Source organism: Lissotriton vulgaris, chromosome 10 (genome assembly GCF_964263255.1).
Source record: "Lissotriton vulgaris chromosome 10, aLisVul1.2, whole genome shotgun sequence".
Lineage (NCBI taxonomy): Eukaryota > Metazoa > Chordata > Amphibia > Caudata > Salamandridae > Lissotriton > Lissotriton vulgaris.
Genome location: NC_141698.1, coordinates 528,303,240 through 528,323,052, shown reverse-complemented (window position 1 = coordinate 528,323,052; position 19,813 = coordinate 528,303,240).

Genomic DNA, 19,813 nt, shown 5'->3' with positions numbered 1-19,813 from the left:
TGTGTTTCATTCATAGCCTACATCACCTCATGGTGGAGGAGGTGGACTACTTTCCTGGCTACTGACATACCCCAGCCACAGTTGTTGAGTGTCATGGGGCGAGGGATAGTAATGTGAATTTGGGGCCATAGGCAAATCACCCCTGTGCCGTAAAAAGTAGAAGAAATAAATCAAGAATACAGCAGCATTTAGCCCTGCCCACCTGGGAAGTTGCCTCATAGACTCTAGGGACACAGTAACAGGCTAACATGTGAAATACGAACAGAAATAGGCCTCAGGCTATAAGTATGTGTCCTCACTGAAAGCTACATTACTTGATATGCACAGTAGATTCCAGTCTATTTATGGGAAGATAGACACAGTAAATACCATATTGGACCACATGGCTGTTAAGCTAGACAAACAATCTTCTCATCTCACAGAAGCAGAACAGCAAATTTCTCAATTGGAAGATGACCATCAAGCTGTTAGAATGAAATACTAAAACATAGAGTGAGTCTTGGTTGTCATCCATGCCAAAAATGAGGACATAGCGACACAATTGGGCTGAAATATTCTGTGGATTACTGGGGTCCCTGAAACAACAAGCACAGTTAAAATGGAAACATACATAGAGACGATGTCGGCCGCAATAATTGGCGCTGATAACTTCTCCCAGCTCCTGCTAGTCAAAAGGACACATAGAACCCTTTGAGTGTAGCCCCCACCCTGCACGCCTCCACACCCAATATAACAAAACTTTCAAATTAGTACAACAGGAATGTGGACCTTTGAATGGCATGAGACAAAAAAGACATTGAGTATCCAGATTGGGTTCTATCCAAACTTTGTGTTGGCGGTCCAGGAGGCCCGAAGAGAATACCTACAGGTGAAATTACAGTAACAAAAGTCCAACATCCCAAATGCCATTCTCTATCAGGCTTGACTATGGGTTGACTACAGCGGGAGACAAAGAATCTTTGTGACACCCAAAGCGGCTAAAGACTTTATCAAATCACTTTCCCCACACAAATGAGATCGATCTATGAATATACTGGACGACGAGAATCATATGTGGGAATTACGACACCAAATACGTCAGCAATCAAACAAGATTCAGTGCCAACTCCATGATGTATGAGTATGCAGGGCACTCTTCCCTATCACAAGGATGGTAGACTAGAGATACTGATTCAAAGGACAGAAAATAGCAAGATTGTGTACTTCCCACCTAGCCACCTCTGTGAACTTGAAGGGATACAGGGATCATGGCGACCCCTAGAGGGAGCACCCCAGATGAGTTTGGTAAGTACAACTGACCAACTTTGCTAATTTAAAAATGTTTTGTTGTTGTATGCCTTTATTTTAGTACATGGAAATGTCTTTGGCAAGTTCTGTATGACAAAGTGGGATGGAGGGAGATTAAGGGAGGTGTGTTTCCATGTCACCTGTGCGCTGCTTGCATCACTTGGCATGGGGCACTCTACAAGGCATTACATGTACACCCATACACCTACATTTTTTATAAATACCCTGGATGGCTAGAACGAGTGGTAAAATAAAGCTGTTTACATGGAATATACGTGGACTCAGTGACTCCCGCAATCCTAGACTGGTACTCCAATATTTGGATTGACACAATATTCAAATTGTACTCCTGCGGGAAACTCATCTGACATGATACACTGACAAAGCCAAAGGTTCCAATTAGGCTGTCACCGCCTGGCATCACCATACTTCACATATGTCAGAGGGGTATTAATACTGGCCAAATATAGGGTTCCTTTTACACTTACGAATTCCCTGATCAACAAACATGGTCGCCTGGCTATTGCCCAGAAGGCGCTACATGGCACTCCTCTCATCCTTGTCAATACATATGCTCCAAATGCAGATGATCCTAACTTCTTATCATCAACCTGCCAAAACATACATTTCCTATTACATGCCAACATCCTTTGAGAAGAAGATCTGAATATATAGCTAGAATTTATTGTGGATAGGTCCACTATAGTGGACTGGCATGGGAATAAGGTGGTGCAGGTTGTTGGAAAGGGGATGAGGAAATATGGCTTGGTGGATGTATGGCGCATCCAACACCTGTCCTTGAGAGAGGGCACATTTGTGTTGTTTGTGCATGAAACATGGTCCAGATTGGCTATTGGCTTATATCCACATAAAACTGCCCGTAAGTACAAACGATAAAACTTGTACCTAAAACACTTTCCCACCATGCTCTAGTCTTGGTGTGGTTAACACTGCCTAATATACCAATACCACCTCCCCTTTCATATGGAGATTCTGCACAAAGCACTGTTGGATAGTGTTTAGAGATGGAGTTCACAGGTCAATCATTGAATATTTTGAAAGCAATACTGACTCCGTGGTAGGGAAAGACATTCTGTCAGAGACCTTTAAGGTCACAGTTCAGAGGGTCTATATCGGTAACCAGGCCAGGTGGTGACGGCAATCCACACACAACTACAAAAAAACGAAGACACACAGCTCTCACTTGGGTGTGATTATGAGCTCCACCCCAACCAGACCATTCTGGTGTCCATTAGGGATCATCTGACGGAATTCACTGATCTTGCAAAACAGGAGTCGCAGTTCTTGTCCAAATGGAGGTAAACCTGGCTGCAGTTTGGCTGGTAAACTAAGAGCGCAGAGAAGCGACGATCCCAATGTAAAAATAGGACGTGCATAGGCACACACGCACTACTCCACACCATCTGTCCTTCGGCCTTTAAAAACTTCTATACTCAATTGTTTAGCACTCGGAGTACCATCTCTCTGGCAGAGATAGATGAATATCTAGGAGATGTAGCGCCAGCTTTGTTGTATGGCGTTTTAGATTCTGAATGAGTTTGATTCATGCCCTTATATAGGTACAATTTGCATTGTCCTTATATGGGTATAGAAATCCAGTCCTTATTTAGGCATAGCCCATGCTACCCGAATACAGACATGGCTACTTCTATCCGTTCATCTACGTGACAAAGATTTCTTGAAAAATGAGTCTTAAGCAGAAGGGACTTCCCCTAGCCTGGATATTGATTTCTCCAAGAAACTCATCATTATGCATATAAAACTATTCCTTAGGGGTTCATCCATGACGTTCATATGCCCGATTTTACGTCAATGCTGGTACTCCTAAACACCTTCAAGGTATAAATATACCTTCACTTGCCAGAGCAAAGCACAGTGTGGTTCGGTGCAGTTCAACTACCTACTTCCCTGACGCAGCGCGCTACAGCAAGTGCCGAAGGAATCCGACTCTCCAGCTGACACAATGACGAAGCAGCTGACATCCTCCTGCCGAGAATCCAGCTCAAGTGTTTCTGACTCCCCTTGCGGGGTGTTGGGAAATCGAGTCTGAGACAGAGATACCAACCTCTTTCATTCTAAGGTATGGAGCTGATTAGAACCTAGAGAAGCCTTTGGCAATTCTTGGCAGAATAAAAACTCATGCTAAGCAACACTTACTTCTTCCCTGGTACTGGACCTAGGTTAGGTGCATTGGGGCAGGCATATTTTAGAAGCACCCATTGATTATTTTAGCCTGTGTTATATATGTATGTGTTTTTACATGTCATAGCAACAGACAATGCTATTACAGTATTATTTTATAATACTATTCCTACTGTACGCATTATACTTTGCATTCTGTCTAACGATTGTAGCAGTTCACCTCTCATGCATGAGAAAGAAAACTGTTCAATAAATCGTTTTATTGAAAATGCCCGTCTCACTATTTCTCTGCAACTCTGTAGAAACAAAGCATGCACGATTGACTGAGTAAAATAGTTATCTATTGTTTCCATGACTCTGAAGATATTTGTTCCAGTCCTACGGAAACAACGTTGTCATGTTTATGCAGTTGTCAGGAACTAATCCCTTCTTGTAAAATTCAAGAATGTTTCTAGTGACCTCTCTGAGCTAGCTGGCACTCACAATTAGGTTTAATATACTTGATAGAGATGTACTGACCTCAGTCCTATGTCAAATCTATTGTGTGTATTAATTCAATGTACAGAGCCTATTGGGAATATAGGAACTACACTGCAGCTTGGCTATCTCCTGACCAATGAGAGTACCTCTCTCAACCTATCACAGTTGAAGATATTAAGGATGCTATCTGCAATCTTCCTAATGGGAAGGCCCTTGGACTGGATGGACTGACTGGGGAAATACATGAAGAATTTGATGAGCTTGTTATACTGCATTTACGTGTACTGTATGAGTAAGCCTACAAGAAACAAATACTGCCTCCCTCATTGCACATGGCCTTGATTGTGACCCTCTTGAATCTGTATAAGGACCATGAGCACTGTGAGTCTTACAAACCACTATCATTAATAAACATCTACTCGAAAATACTTGGTAAGATGTTGGAAATACGCCACCAGCCACTACTTCCTAACTTGGTCTTACTGGATCAGTCCAGCTTCATCCTCCTATGCTTGACCGCACATAACATTTGTGCCATTTCTGCATATTGCACCAAGTGGACCCCACATTGCAGGCAGAAGCGGTCCTGCTGGATGCTGCCAAAGCCTTTCACTCCATTGCCTGGGATTGCATGTTTGCTGTCATGACCTGTATGGGCATACAGGTGATGTTCCTGTGCTGGGTACAACTTCTATGTAGTGACCCAATGGGCGGTATATGTGTAAACTGAGCTCTCAATCAGCAGGGGGAAGTGCCAAGGCTGACACCTGTTGCCATTGTTAATTGCTCTCACACTAGCACCTCTGGTATGACTTGTTTAGCAGAGGCATGCAGCATCAGCCCTAATATTTCATTTACAGCTGTTAAGTATTTACCTTTATGCAGATTATATGGTCCTATATGTAAGGGACCATTCAACACATCTCTCCCCTATAATCAGGGAATACAACAAATTTGAATACTATTATGGCCTCTGTATTAATTGGTAGAAATGTGTCAAGTACCCACTCACGCTTGCCACTCAGCAGGGCACGCTTGAATTTCCATTGGTCTGAGATACAGACTCTTTTCTGATGGTTAACACAAGGAACAGAAGACAAAAAAATAAATGGATGCTGGGACAAACTCACCTAGAGCAAGTTGATAGCTATCGGTATCTTGGTGTCCTATTTAATGAGAGTGGAAGTTTTCTCCCCCAAAGGAAAGATATCACCAGGAAAGCAAATAGCTTGGTTGCAGCATTTAGAACCATACAAAAGAATCTAACTGCACTGACATACGGTCCTTTATTAAAAATCATATCTGCTAAACTATTACCAGCTTTAACATACGGTGCCGAAGTCCTAAACGGTAAGGATGCGGTGTTAATTAACAATGCAGTGGCAAAAATCTACAAAATACTATTCAACCTACCATGTAATGCCTCACAGGCACAACTAAGGCAGGAGTTTGGGATAAATAATCAGCAATATGCCCGGCAAGGCCAAATTTTAAAAGTTTGGAACCGTGTAAAAAATGATCAGGACAATCAACTGTCTCGAGCATTATGGCAAGAAGTAAGAGTCAACCAGAAACTTCAAGCATGGACATACCTAAATAAAGCAAAAGAAGAATTTGGAATAACAGCAATTTGGGAAAACACAATCACCCAGGAAAGCTATACAAAAACAAATAATAAACTGGTTATTCATCTATCGCTCCTAAAAGACAAAGAACTATTAGTAAAAAGAAAGCACTCATGGCCAATTGTAAACGACTATAAAAAAAGCAAGTCCAAAATTACCTTCAAACTCCCTGGTCCAAAGTAAGCGAATATTTATAAGAGTACACTTTGGTCTATGGCCAGGTTTGTGCCAACTTCCACCATGGAAGTCAACTGAAGGCAATATGATATGTAAGCTATGTAAAGGGGGACAAGAAGATATTTTGCACTTGGTTTGTCTGTGTCCTGCAATAGAAGCAGAAAGGAAAGTAATCCTCAGGCGGTTATTTAATGCTCAAGGTATAAGAACTTGTAGACAAGCAATATTGGCATGTCTAAGCCCAAACGATCTACTAATGAATGCTGCTTTTGTAAAAATGTTAACTGTGATTGCGAAAGGCCTTAAGGAAAATTTTATGTAGATGTCCTCTTTTAAAAAGATTAGCATTATTATTTGTATGATGTTCTTAAACTTTTTATTGTTGAAGATATTTGTATGTGTACTTTTTTTGTAAGATTTTAATTAATCAAACAAATAAAATATTTTTAAAAAACTTGACTCTTTTCTGTATCTCAGACCAATTGAAATTCTCTGGGCATTCTCTGGGCATTTGTATACATAGCAAGTCTGACATGGTGCTGAGAGCGAAATACAGGAGGACTGTCTTTATACTGGAAGACCAAGTTGCCTGATTGTCGACACTACAGCTATAATTAGCGGATAGAAAAGCAGTGTGACAGGGTGCCCTAGGAGGAGGACTATGGGTGCCCTGGGGGTACCATAAAGGTCTTTTTGACATCCTTAGTGGGTAGGACCCATGGCCATTTCCATCCCAGGAAGTGTCTAAGTCAGCCCCAGGGAAGGAGACAGGCTCAACTAGTGGCCGAGAGGGAGGTGAAACATGAAGCTTGAGCAGCGAGCCCCAAGGGCATACCTGAGTTCAAAAAGTGAGATCCGGACTGGAGACGAGATGAGAAGAAGAGGAGGGGGCTGTGGTACTGACCATCCCAGGAAAAGAAGAACAAGTCCAGGCAGCAGTGGCTCTGTTATCGAGCTATGGCCTCAGGCAAGTAACCCTAACAACCAGTCAACATAAGCGGATGGTTTCTCACCGGTGCATACCTCATTGGGCTATAAAGGACACTTTATGGGTCTTAGGAGCAGGATTTGTTTTCTTTTGGGAATTGAGAGGGTTAGTCACACTTTTCCCTTCACATTATTTCTTTTTCGAGTTCATTGGGTCGCTCGCTAGGTGAAGAGAACCTGGGAGGAGGAACAAGTGTGAATTCAGAAGACCAAGGGAGGGAAAGCTCCTGTCTTGGGGTCTACTACTTTAAGTTTCCTTTTTTACTTGCTGTGTCTCCATATTCCTAGAGACTTTCCCCAGTAGACCTGAGGGAACCCCTGTCCAGCCGATAGCCCTACTACCTACTTCCTGAATGTATTCGTGAAGGGACCAGTACTCATTAGGTTTGACCAGGAAACTATTTGCGTGTCCTTTCTCCTTTCCCCAAGGGTGGATCAGTATAAAGGTGGACCAGCGAGGAACTGATGATAGGACAGCCAAAGAGACAACGAGAAAAACAAAGGGAGGAAAAGATACGAAAGGAATTCCAGAGACACATGCATAAAACAGTACCCACTGGCACTTGTTAGATAATAATAAATGTGCTTGGTTAAGCAACCGTTACGTGGTCTTATGTCTCGTCCTGTACAAGCTGTCATTAAGACGGTGATCCTACCGAAATGTTTATATTTATTTATGAATATCCCCATTATCTTATCAGCGTACATCTTTAAAAAATGTGTGTCTTGCTGGTCACACTGACATGAAGCCAACCAAGGATTAGCATGGACATGCCTTCTGCCAGTGGGGGTTTCACTGTCCTGGACTTTCACTTGTACTGCCTCTGAGCACAGGCACATTTAGCCTAATATTGATATGCAATAAACGAACGATGGTTCTGGTACCTACCTTCTTGCAGAATGTATTACTGATCAACTTAAAAACCCTTATAATGGGCTATCTATTCAACAAATGAAAAAGAATATTGCTTTTAAATGATTGGTTATCAATCTCACAAAAAAAGAGTTCTCCCCGATATGTCTAATAGTCAAAGATTATTTGTATTGAGAATATAGTGTATACACACACATATAAAAATAACATACACATGTAAAAGGTGACTACATATATAAATCACAGCACATTACAAACATATTTATTTTATTTATTTTATTGAACTTATATTGCGCGCAGCTACCCGCAGTGGGTTTCCCGGCGCCAGGGATAGACTGGAGGAGAAATCAGAAAACAAGTAATTGCAAGAGGGAGACACTAGACCGGAGGAATCTGGAACTAGAACAGGAGGGTCTTCAGTTTTTTGCGGAAAGCCAGAAGACTGGTTTCTGTTTTAAGCGCCAATGGGAGAGCATTCCACATCTTGGGGCCCAGATATGCGAATGAACGGCCTCCCATTTTTGCCAGTCGGATTCTGGGAATCACAAGATTGCCACTGTTGGATGACCTCAAAAGGCGGCCAGGCTGATATGGCTGCGCAAGATTGTGCAAGTAGGCCGGAGCGGAGCCTTGGCGAATTTTGAAGAGGATGCACAAAGTTTTGAAGGCCACTCGATCCGAGATTTTTAACCAATGGAGGTCACGTAGAGCCTGCATTGCGGACATTCTCCTTGGGACATTACGCAGCAGGCGGGCGGCTGAGTTCTGTACAACCTGGAGTTTATTGATTGTAGCTTTATCTGCTCCTAGATAAAGCACATTGCCATAGTCGATATGGGACATCACAAGGGCCTGTACGACAGTTCTACGAGTGGACATATATAGCGTGATGGATCAAGCCCTGATCTCTTGACTGGGTGAGAGTATTCTGCTTAATTCAGAAACTCTGTCCATCACCACCCCTTGTTGTTTAATTAGTTTGTCCACCATAAGTGTGGAAGGGTATACTCAGATGTGAGTCCCTTGCTCATTGCACCATCAGGATTCAAGCAAGCCGGGCCGAAGATGGCTGTAATGCCAGAACCCGGTCCCCGGAAGCTTGTTTCCTTCCCAGTGAAAGAATTGGCTTGGTAGTTTGGTTTGCCCTGTTCCCATCATGCACTGGGACAGGAACAGACTAATTTTCATATAGCCAGGTTCTGAGCTGGGATGGTGCAGTGAGCTAAAAAACGGTGTTGGATCAAGCCCTGATCTCTTGATTGGGTGAGAGTATTCTGCCTAATTCAGAAACTCTGTCCATCACCACCCCTTGCTGTTTAATTATGTGGACACTATTTAGGCAGCATAGGTAGAGTCTCATTCATGCTTCTTAGGATGCCTTCAAAGGTCTTGCCAAGCGGAAGTGTTGGCTCGGGGGAGAAAATCTACGGATTGTTCTACAGATACCTTTTGCCAAAATGTATCTATTTTCTTGCAGAACCGATGATTAGCACCACATCAGTAATAAAAAATGTTTAATGCTGTTATAAGCTCCAGCGTAATTTCTTTTATGCGCTAGTCATCGCGCATGCAATCCAAGGACAGGTCAAATACGAGCGGTCTCCTCGTTTCTGCTCGAGGCTCTTAAATCAGTCCTATTTGTATCGGATATCTTCTCTCCAGCCGTAGCGGTCCGGGCGTTCGCATCTTTTATAACCAATATCAAAGGGGATTCTTAAACGTAAACTCCACCTTCACTGACCTTAAAAGTCAAAAGAAATCCATAGACTCAGCATCCCTAATTAATCACTGGTCACCCACTCCTCTGTTTGGTGAACAATGTCTATGGAGTGCACTAAATTCACCTCCTTATATATTACACCTAGGTCCAAGTCTCAAATCAAGGGCACATTAAAGCCAATCTTCTCTATTTGATCAAAAGGATAAATAATTATCTCTGAAAGAGTCAACAAATCTCTATTAAATACACTCCCGTCGTCACATTTAGACTAAGCTTCTATGTCTAAAGGAGCGGTTATCAAATAACCATGACATACCTCCTTAGCAGTCTGTATCCTCGCACCTTGAGTAATCCCTTAGGGCAATTATGGACACATTTTTTTCCATCCTAAATTTAGCAACTGGCTTTGTAATTTCTACACAAAAGAGAAAAATCAAGCATTGACGAAACGGCAATCATTACCACAGAGCACGTCTATACCTGTGACACTCTCTGTACATTAATTGTCGAGCTCTGCTTAACAAAACATATGCGCTTTGTTAGACCAAACTCGGGCGCACAGAGGCTACCTTCGAGACCTGTTGAGAAAACGGGGAAAATAACACCATGTATTTTTAGTATCATGTTAGTTTAGATGCCGCGGTCAAAGTGCCAGTTCTAATCAATTTGCCGGAGTTCCTACCTCAAAAACGTTCAACCACCAACTAAAATGCCATCAAGGGTGCTTCCATCCGAGTCTGTATGTCGGCTTCCATTATTAATGTTTACCCATGACGTGGCTGATATAAGCAAAGTCTTTATACGCAAAGGTTGTCATGGTAACGGATATGCACACATAGGGCCTGGAAGTGACCGCAGCTGTGTGTGAAAAGTTTAAGTAGGCAGAATATTCCTTGATATCAATCATATATGCAAACATGTCATTTTACAAAAAGGAAAAAAATTAAAGCGTGACCGGGGTCGTGACAAAATCTGGTTGTTTGCAGCCGTAAATAATTAGATGGACGACCTACGCTTCGTCCCCATACATGGAAACCGTCAAGGTGATATGTACACCAGGAACTGTGGCTCAGCCGAGACCACTAACGTGTAAATAAACAGTTCAAATCTCATTCTCGTCAGTAAGCGCAATTCTCGAAAACTTACAGGACCCAAGCCGGACTTTGGCTAAAGAAATATGAATGCACGAATGCACGAATACTAACTCCCTTTTGGAGTCATAATTGCACCAGGAATTGTGGCTCAGCCGAGACAACAATCGCGTGCATACAAATGGCCCAAATCTCATTCCAATTAGCTGGCGCAGTCTTTAAGAACATCCCAAGACCCACAGCGTACTATGGCTTAGTAATTATGAAACCACATCCAGGGAGTAAGTAAGTACTGACTCCCTTTTGGAGTCATAGTTGGAAAACTGGAAACAAATCTCAGATTACCAGATATTAAAGTAATTTAGCATTCAATCTTGTGTTGATCGCAATCTCAGTTGCGATAAAAACACATAGTCTTCTCAGTTTTAAGATTTCATATGGCCCAACAACAAACATGCAGGAATCAAAAAATAAAAGGACCATCAATTCAACTCTGTTATTCTTCTATTATGTATAAAAAGCCTTGGCTATATCGGTGCATTGAAACATGTCACATATTTACATCTCATTTCAATAAATTAATTGCATATAAACATATGTCTATCACATACTTTCGACAACTTTTATATTGTACCAAAACCCATGTATCGTTATCCTTGCCTGCCCCTCAAAATATGATTATCAAAATTTAAACCAGCACTACCATTAGGATGCTGGAGTTCTCAATCTACAAACATTTAAGTCATTAGATGAAAGACATCATTACATCCAAAAGGAAAGGAACATTGTGTCAATGACATGTGTGACATGATAAAGATGACATGGACCACAGTATGAACATTAAGTCCTTATACACATGAAGTTACTTTGAGTTACATATGGATTCCAACCTGTGTTAAAAAATGTTATCTGCCTAGAGATTTCCTCCTGTTTATTCAGACCCAAAACCGCTAAGTCAAGAAGATGTATCCATTTACATTTTCGCAGACCCATTACTGCTGTTACAGAACCACCTCTGGCATTGGGTATAATTTTTTCTAGCACCCACCATTTAAGACTGTCATAAGGATGGTTCTTCTGTGCAAAGTGTTCTACCAATGGGGCCCCTTGTTTTTTGCATCGAATCCTCGAGCAATCCTGTAGTAGTTGCACCTTTACTTAATGATGTATATAACATCAGTAAAATTACAATTGGTATGATGTTTTAAAGTATACTTCCTCTGATGATACATACATTCTTTTTGTTCGATTGCCAGTTCACATGCCTTACACGAACTACACTTGTAGTGACCCTGTAAGGCAGGTAGCATCAATTGTGACGGTAAGTCTGGTTGACCTGGTGTCTTTAGGAATGAGCTTACCACTTGATCCTTTATGTTACAGCCCCTTTTAAAAGCAAAAAGTGGTGGATCAGTGGTACCCAAATCGTCTGTTATCAAAGACCAGTTCTTTTTAATTATCTTTTTTATATGATTACTTCTGTCGCTAAAGGTTGATACACAGACAATCATCTCCTTCTTTTTGTTCTTGTTGGGATTGATCTCCAGCAATGTCTCCCTGTGGCAATACCATGCTCTTTTCCTTGATCTCCTTAGGAGACCACGTGGATATCCACGTTCTCTAAGTCTTGCAATCAGCTCATCTGATTCACAAAAGTAATCTGTTCTATGGGAGCAATTCCTCCGCAATCTGAGAAACTGCCCATAGGGAAGGTTATCGCTCAGATTGCGTGGATGATGGCTTGCATAGCCCAACAATGTATTCCATTCTAGATGTGTTCTATACAGTGTTGTATATAATTTTCCTACCTCGTGTTTAATGGTCAGATCTAAAAAATCAATTTGGTCTGGGTTGTGTTTCATCATAAACTTAATATCATCAGATCTTTCATTGAGCCAGATAAAAAAATTGCTCAACCATTACAGAGTCACCTTTCCAGACCATATTTACATCATCAATATACCTCTTCCACAGCACAATGTTAGCTGTGAAAGGGTTATTGATGCCGTAGATGAATCTAGCTTCATATTCATCTATAGTGAGATTAGCTAGGTCCGGGGTGAATCCGGCCCCCATAGCCACTCCCTTGGTCTGTTTTTGAAACGCAAAGAAATTTGTATTCATCGCTATTTCTAATAGCTCTATAATGAAATCAGTTGGTACAAAATAAGGTCTTTATCTACAATACAACATCCTTCTAGCTACATCTAATGCTTCTCTCTGTGGTATACTAGTATATAGAGAGGACACTTCCAAAGTTACTTAAAGATGTGTACTTCTATCAAATGGGAAGTCCTCTAACCAGTTAATCACTTCCATAGTGTCTTGTATGAATTACCACGTTTTAGGGACCCAGGGTTGTAAAAAAATGTCGGTGTAGCAACACAGTGGTTCCAGAATCGAACCACACCCGGACACAATTGGCCTACCAGGTGGTTATCCAGATTCTTGTGTACTTTAGGTAAAGTGTAAATTGTGGGAATGCGTGGTTCATGTTCATTCAGATACCCAAAATCATGGTCACTCAGATAACCTTCATCTAAACCTCTTTTGGTCAGCTGGTGAATAAGTTGGGTTATCATCTTAGTTAGATCACTTGGGATCCTTTGGTAGTTCTCAAGAACATTCAATTGGGACATAATCTCGGAGACATAGTCATCCTTATTCTGAATCACAATTGAACCGCCTATATTGATATGCAGCACATGACTTCACTCTGAAAATTGCTGTGGAAAGTGATGATGCCTTTCCAATTCCACTTTGGACTATTCTGGAAAACATGCTCCGAAATAAACACACAGCAATCCACCACTGCAGCTTGGTGGGGCTAGCATGGCGGGCAGGGAAACACCCAATGTATGCTCCTGCATTACTCTTGAAGTATCACCCTGAAATATTGGTATCTTAAGAAGAAAAGGCACTTCAGCTGCTAACCAAGGTAGCCTTAAAAACTATGCGGGATGCATAACCAAATGGCAAGTTCATGGCCCTTGGGGACCTCCATACATCCCGGGAGGGCACCTTATCACTGGATTTCATGTATCACCACCTCCGTGCGGCTAAGCATTCAATTTACCTCTAATTCCCATAAGAGGCACCTACACTTACAAGCACTACAGGTTCTCCTCACTAGCACAACATAACAATATAACAACACCTCATCTCTAACACCTCAATACTGATGTACAGATAGATAGATAGCATGTAGAACATAAATAACTAGAGGGTTGGAATGCTGTGCCTCCACAACCTATAGCAGATGTGGATTGCACATTTTGCTGTACACAATTACACACACTCACCTATAATTGTAATTTGAGAATAATACACTTTAAATTCCTGCATCAAATGTACTATACTCCTACAAAACCCCACAAATATTGGTTAAAAGATTATGTGAACTATGTGAGATGTGGAGCAGGGAACACAGATTTTCTGCATCTGGCCTGGACTGACCCTCTATGACGCAGTACTGGAGTCATGCCACAAGTATGGTGACAGAGAGTGCTAGGTGTGACCCAGGGGTATGTCTATTGGTATTGATTAAAGACCTTCAATCTCTAAACCAGAGATATGTGTCAGTAAGCCTTTTGCTGGCAAATAGGAGGATCAAACTTCATTGGGGGAGTAGAGTTAATGTACTAAGATGGCTTGGTTGTCAGACATGGCTAACTGTAAGGCCCAAATGGAACTATACTCAGAGGAACTACCAAGAACATTAAGACCTAAAGATAATTGGGGCCCTCTAAATGCATATTTATTGTTGATATCAGATTACATAAAAGGGACAGCTGTTGCTAGAGGCTTATAGCTGCAACATGAACATACTGCGGGTGGCATGGGGATGTTGTTATTACGCGCACATACCTTTATATAAGGCCTTTGGCATGGGCAGTACCGGAGTGGGTGATATGACTGTTTTGTATAAGATGTTTTTCACCGGCGTTTGGGACATGTTTTTTTGACAAAAGGCAGTTCAAAAATATTTATATAGTAATTGTGTTATGCTTTTTGTACTTTAATTACACTTTAACTATTGACTGTTTGTGGGAATATAGTGTGGCATTTTCATTAAGTTAATATTTGTTTAAAATGATAATAGCTGTTAACATTTGTAGTAATTATGTAATTTGTTTAATTTATGACCCACTTTAGATATATAACTTTTATATTTTGAATTATATATGTTTTGGTTATTTAGTAGATTTGTTAAAACATGTTATCTTTCCACTGTTGCACAGACTGTAGTGGGAATAGTCAATTTTACCCCTTTGGTGTTCAATGCTTTTCCTACTTCTGCAAAGACTGGAGTGAGATTAGTAAATTCCACCCCTGTTGGATGCAACACTTTCCCTACTCTTGCATAGACTATAGTGGGAGTAGTACATTTTATCCTTCTGAGTCCAATGCGTTCCCTAATATTGCACGGACTGGAGTAGGATTAGTAAAATGTTCCCCTCCTGAGCCCAATGCTTTCTCTACTGTTGCAACAACTGGAGTGGGATTTGTAAATGTTACCCCTCCTGAATCCAATGCTTTCCCTACTGTTGCAATGATTGGTGTGAGAATAGTACATTTACCCCTCCTAAGTCAAAGTTTTCTCTACTGTTGCAATGACTGGAGTGGGAATAGCACATTCTACCCCTCCACAGTCCAACAATTTCCTTATTTTTGCACCAACTGGAGTGTAAATAGTACATTTTACCCCCCCCCTGATTCCAACACTTTCCCTACTGTTGCAACAACTGAAGTGCGCATGGTAAATTTTACCCCTCTTGAGTACAAAGCTTTCTGTGCTGTTGCAATGATTGGGGTAGAACTAGTACATTTTACCCCTCCGTGGTCCAAGGTTTTCTCTACTGTTGCAATAACTGGAGTGGGAATAGAAAATGTTACCCCTCCACAGTCTCACACTTTCCTTACTGTTGCACCGACTAGAGTGAGAATAACATTTTTTACCCCTCCTGAGTCCAACACTTTCTTCACTTTAGCTTAGACTCGTGTGGGAATAATAAAATGTACCTATATAGGAGTCCATCACTTTCCCTACTTTTGCACTGAATGGATTGGGAATAGTAGATTCTACCCCTGTTTGGTCCAACATTTTCCCTAGTATTGCATAGACTGGAGTGGCAATAATAAATGTTACCCTTACTGAGTCCAATAATTGCTCTACTGTTGCATAGACTGGTGTGGGAATAGTAAAATGTACCCTTCATGAGTGCAGCACTTTCCATACTTTTGCAATGACTGGAGTGCGAACAGTACATTCTACCCCTCCTCAGTCCAACATTTTCCCTAGTATTGCATAGATTGGAGTGGGAAACGGAAATGTTACCCTTCCTGAGTCCAATGATTTCCTTACTAGTACACAGCCTGGCATGGGAATGGCAATTCCTCTCACTCATGAATTCAGCGCTTTCCCTAATATTGCACTGACTGGAGTGGGAATAGTATATTTATTATTTCAAAAATGTAATAGTTTTGTAAGTATTGTTAAAATATATATTATTATATGTTTGTGTATTTAATTTCATATTTTTATTTTAAGAAATGTATTTTAAAGATATTTTTAGTAAAACATGTTTTTATGATTGTTTAGTTTTTATATATAATTACATTTGGAATGTTTTAAAATTTGTTCCAGGTTAATTGTTATGGTTTTTATTTTTATTTTTATATGTATGTAAGTGTGTGTGTGTGTGTGTGTGTGCGTGTTTGTGTGTGCGTGCAGGGGGGTGTGTGTATATATATATATATTTGTTATATTAGTAAATAAAAAAACTGAAAATTATACTATAAATACAATTATTAGTTTTAATTATAATTTTAATTTATATATGTGTACAACAACATACATCAGATTAAAGGGTGGTGTGTGGCACACAGTAGTTCGTTGCAAGTTGCTCTGTGTGAACAAGATTAATCTGTCTTTCGGGTGCTGGTGGGTGTCTCCCTTTGAGCCTCGGGAGATGGAACTAAATAACTAGAATTTGCACTGTTAAATTAATAAGAATGTTCCCAACCGGCACTCCCTTTGGACAGTGTCTCCAGAGGTACTCTTCAAAGTATGATTTTGTAAAATAAATACAGTAGACTTTATTATCTTCCAAGTTCAATTGTCTTGTGATTAAATACATCATCATCATCATTGTTACGTCACATTGGTTGCATCCAATGTAAATTGTATCACAGTTCATCTTGAAATTACATTTCACGTCAGTACATTGAGATCCTTGCGCACTAGTGAATTGTGAATCCCTATGCATTTTAGGACTAGGCCCTTCTTCAGAGGAAATGTGTGTAATCGAGTATAAAACACCAAGAGTCCTTCAATTCCCAAGTCCCATAAACAGTGGCGAGTTTTGTGAGTGTTCACTGTACTGACGTGAAATGTAATTTCTAGATGAACTGTGATACAATTTACATTGGATGGAACCATTGTGATGTAACAGTGATGATGATGATGATGATGATGTATTAAATCACAAGACAATTGAACTTGGAAGAGAATAAAGTCTACTGTATTTATTTTACAAAAGTATCTTTGGAGACAGTGTCCCAAAGTAGTGTCGGTGTTATTAATTTAACAGTGCAACAGTGCAAATTCTAGTACATCAACATACACACATAAATAGATGAGTGTGTATTTAATTGTGTATTTATGATATAAATCTTTAAATGCTATGTAAATATCTTTAATTAACATTAGACTAATGTTAAAAGTTAGAATGTTTTACTATTTTTAACTATATATATATATATATATATATATATATATATTCAATGAAAAAACCATTGGTTATAGAACATATATAGTTAGGAATTTGCATTTACAAAACCTTATTTTACTCGCATAAAACCATTGAAATTCCATATATAGTTAGATGCGCTAACTATATATCGCGCACCCGCAATCCACTGCTGATGATGTCACATATTACATCATTCATGACATGGTTAGTGACATCACTGATGACATCACTGATGACATCTCAAATGACATCACTGATGACATCACTGATGACAACATCCAGTGACTGTTTGTTTCTGTAAAGTTAAAATATGTCTTACATATTGAAGAATGAGTGGATGTATAAGTGTCTGGATGAAGGATTTAGTAGGTGCATGACTGACTGTATGAGTGAGTGATTAAATGTGTCTCACTGAGTGCATGGGTTAGTGACTAAACTGTTTTAATTTGTGCATCATTATATCGGTTGTTCTACAAACTGCTGCATATGTTGATCAGTAGCTATATGAGTAACTGTATGGGTTATTCATTGGTTGTCCAAGTATTTGTATGGGAAACTGAGTGTGTGTGTATGGGTGGCTGGGAGGTGTGTGACTCTGTACATAGATGTGTGAGTAGTTGATTCACTATATGTATGGATTCAAAAGTGCATGTGGAAACAGCTGTATGGGCGGTTGACTGTGCATGAGTGTATTAGTGAGTGAATGGATATCTCAGTGCTACATGTCAAAGTAAGTACATATGTAAAACACAGTACATGTGAGAGTTGACATATATAAATAACTGTGCATAAGAGCCAGTGAATGTGTGAGTGGCTGTATGGATCATTGTGAACATGTATCAGGGATTGTATAAGAGAGTAAATATGTGTTAGTATATGTTTGAATAAGTAAGGTGTGTATAACTGTATAGTTGAGAAAATGGAGGTGTGATTGATTTTTTGCATAACTGACTAGGTGTGTGAGTAACTCCATGGATGACTGACAGTCTGTGACTGTCTGTTTACACTGATTGTATCTAAGGTTATATTAGAGTCTGAAGAGGTTCATGGTATTATCACATGAATGATATCATCAGTGATGTGATCAGTCATGTCAAATGAGATGTTATCAGTGATTTTATCAGTGATGTCATTTGAGATGTCATCAGTGATGTCATCAGTGATGTCACTAACCATGTCATGAATGATGTAATATGTGACATCATCAGCAGTGGATTGCGGGTGCGCGATATATAGTTAGCGCATCTAACTATATATTGAATTTCAATGGTTTTATGCGAGTAAAATAAGGTTTTGTAAATGCAAATTCCTAACTATATATGTTCTATAACCAATGGTTTTTTCATTGAATTTTCAAGGTTTTGTAAATGCAAATTCCTAACTATATATGGACTATAACCTATGGTTTTTTCTGTGAATTTCATTGGTTTTTTAAAAGCTAATATCTGTAGCTGTAAAATGTATTCTTCTTTAAAACCCAAAATATATTTTAGATGTTTATTGATAATTTTTTTTTAAATATTTTTTTCCTTCGCTTCCGGTAAGCGAACCGGGAAGCTTTCCGTTACTTCATCTTGATGCCGCGATCTAGTACGCGAACCGGTAAACTTTTCGTTAGCGGAACTGTGACGCGTCGCAGAAGCGCGACGTATCACGTTCTCGCGTAATGCGTCTTATGACGCGCCGCGTTAGCGCTCCCGAAAGTGCTCTGGACCGCGAACCGGAAGCGATGCGGGACGCGGCGCGCACCGCGTAACGTAAGCGGAACAGGTCATGTGACTTGTTTATCAAACTTTTCATTGGTTCATTTCACTTTTGGTTTCCAAATGATGTATGACTAGGTCATGTGACCTAAAAATAACACTTTTCATTGGTTCAGAACTTTTGCTTTTCCCAAATCATGTAAACCCCTCCTTCTTTCCTCACTCTGACTTTCATCTTGGTGAGAGAAAGACCATTTTCCAATTTGATTGCAATGGCTTCTATCCTTGCTTCAGCTGGTGGACCCCCACCACCACCTCAACCTCCTCATGACAAGAGAGGACCACCATCACAATTCGTTTCCAACAGAGAGGAGGAAGAGGAGGACCTAGAAGAAGAGGCCACTGATGAACCTGAATTTATTCAGGAGTTGCCCCGTGTTTCCCGAAGGAAAACAAGTTTTATATGGCAGTTTTTCTCAATTCCTCGAGGGGAGAAGAAGGTTAATGCCAAATATGCCACCTGCCTAATCTGCAAATACAGATTATCTCGAGGCACAGAGAAAAAGTATAGTATGGGCAACTATACTATGCATCGCCATATGGTCAGGTGGCATCCATTAAATTACAGCCGGGCAGAGTTAAGGGACCTTCAAGATAATCCCCCGACAACTCCTGTGGCCAGATCAACATCAAGTATATCTTTGACTGCAAGAGAGGCACAGGAAACTGTGCCAAACATACAGCCAAACTTCAAGCACATGACGTTTACGTGCATACATTGTGGTGCTATGCTCTCATGTGGCAACATGAGCGTGAACTTAATTAACTTGGTGTTTGAAAACCATAACTGCCCTAACCCACCCAAGCAGTAATTTTTTTTTTGCTCCTGTTGAGCCCTTTTCAATGCCTGTTTTTTTGTTGTTTCCCCTCCATAAAAAACACAAAAAAAAC